Source organism: Orycteropus afer, unplaced genomic scaffold, assembly GCF_000298275.1.
Source record: "Orycteropus afer afer isolate SDZICR_OR568_19922 unplaced genomic scaffold, OryAfe1.0 scaffold00685, whole genome shotgun sequence".
NCBI classification, from domain to species: Eukaryota; Metazoa; Chordata; class Mammalia; order Tubulidentata; family Orycteropodidae; genus Orycteropus; species Orycteropus afer.
In genome coordinates this window covers 57,551-59,791 of record NW_006922272.1, presented here as the reverse complement: position 1 = coordinate 59,791, position 2,241 = coordinate 57,551, and positions in this window count along the sequence as shown.

The window sequence follows — 2,241 nt, the reverse complement described above, 5'->3', positions numbered from 1 at the left end:
TGATCCCTTTCTAAGTGGTTGACAGTGGTAGTCGGGCATCATCTAGTTTTTCTGGTCTCATGGTCATATGGGCTGAGAATCACATGTTCTACTATTCCCTTGGACTAATTGTTTCCATGCATCTTTGGTTTTCTTCATTCTTCTTTGCTCTGGATGAGGTGAGACCCATTGTTGCATCTTAGATAGCCACTTGCAGTCACTACTCACCAAAGTAGGATGTAGAACAATGTTTTTGTACAGTATGTTATGCCAATTAAGCTTGATATCTCCTGCGACCATGGTCCCAAGCCCACAGGTCCAACTGCATGCTCCATCAGGATGGTTGACTGTAGCCAAAAAGTGATCGTAACTTTGCCCCTTGTTAGCTCTATTACATATTTGGATGTTCTTACAGCACATACAGATATGTATGTAGAAATATAGTCTGCCAACCTTATACACAGTCATGGGTATATTCCCTTTTCCTAGACATGACTGAAGATCCCCAGGTGATTCTTATGTATGTGTGCATACATCCTGGGGATTTTATTAAAATGTAGATTCTGATTGATTATTGCTGGGGTGGGAATGCAAAAGCTCCACTTAACATAAATGCCTCCTACAGCTCTTTTTCTCTGACACACAATTTATTTTTGTGTTTTGGAGGGTGAATGAAGGAACACAGTTTCCTGAAAGTTGAATGTCATGTATACCAAATGAAGGAGTACAAAACAGATGTTAGCCTGCAGCCAGCTAAGTTTCTGTGTACATCCGTGACATCTGCATGCTGCCTTCAAAGCAGTCAATGTCTTTTTCACATTGCAGCCAGATTTATCAAATATTTACTGAGTGCCTATGTGCTCCTAAGGAGCTCTGGTGGCATAATGTCTAAGGCATTTGACTGCTAACCAGAAGGTTGGTGGTTCAAACCCACCAGCAACTCCATGGAAAGAAGACTGGGCAATCTACTTCTGTAAAGATTTACCTCCTCAGAAACCCAAAGGGGGTCATTATGACTTGATGGCAGTGAGGTGTTTTTATTTATTTATTTATTTAATGTGCTCCTAACTTCACTAAGCACTATGTAGGACACTCCTATTAGATAATGTAAATCAGTATAGCTAAAGTCAATAGATAAAAATGGATATGAATCATGAGACTATCCAGGTAGGACTATTAACAGCCCACAGGCCAATTCTCAGATTTCTCCAATGACTCTCCAAGTGCCTTTATACAACACCAACCTCCCGCCATCTCTAAAGCTCTGTTGTAGCTCAGAGTGAGCATTGCTTAACAGGGCCTGACACAGAGTTGATACTTAATCAATATGAATTACTGTATTTTTACACAAATAACACAGAACTTCTACATTTATTTGCCAGCCACTTTCTCCCCACTGGAGATATTTTTGTAGCACCACTATGTCAGTTTTGTTTTGTTTTTTCACATGTTGCTGTTTGAAAAAAAAAAAAAATATAGCATAGTGTGTTTAAAAATACCTACTGGGGGGAGGGAGTGGTTGTCAAACAAACATAGAAGGTACAGGTTATTTGCATAAAAATACAGCATTGCTTTTTCACACTACATATGGCCATGCATAGGATGTATATATATGGCAAATTCTTTTATCAAGAGAAGTTTCCTGGGCACCCAATCTAAAAATAGCAACCTTCCTCCACTGCTAACTTTCGACCCCCTGAGCTTACTCATATTTTTCTTCATCTTACTGAATGGCTTTATATTATTTGCCATTGTCTCCTCCCACTAAAGTGATGTCACAGCAGTACCGGTGGAGCACTAAGGACGAGAGCATGGGAATGTTCTACCCCTGGAGCAAGCAATAAGGAAATGCATTGTCCATTGAGAATTTTAAAACAATAATTAAACCTACTAAAAGTCAGCCTGCTTTTTATTACCACCATGCACCACCAATTCTGAGCAACTGCCTGGGTTCTTTGCCAGGGCACACTACTCCTGCACCCCTGCCTCTGCTGTGCCATTAGCAAGGATTTCTCGTTGGTTTGGGTCATTGTTGTACCCCATCACCCAACTATAAAAATAGTTGCTATTGAAGGTATTTTCTCCACTTCTTCATGGACAAAATTTATCCTCTCAAATGAAGATTTACATTAAGACCATGTCTTAATCTTGTGTCTGTGAGTGTGCGTGTGCATGTCCTACACAGTGTCTAAGTGGTGAACATGTGGTACCAAAAAAAACCAAACCCAGTGCCATCAAGTCAATTCTGATTCATAGCGAGCC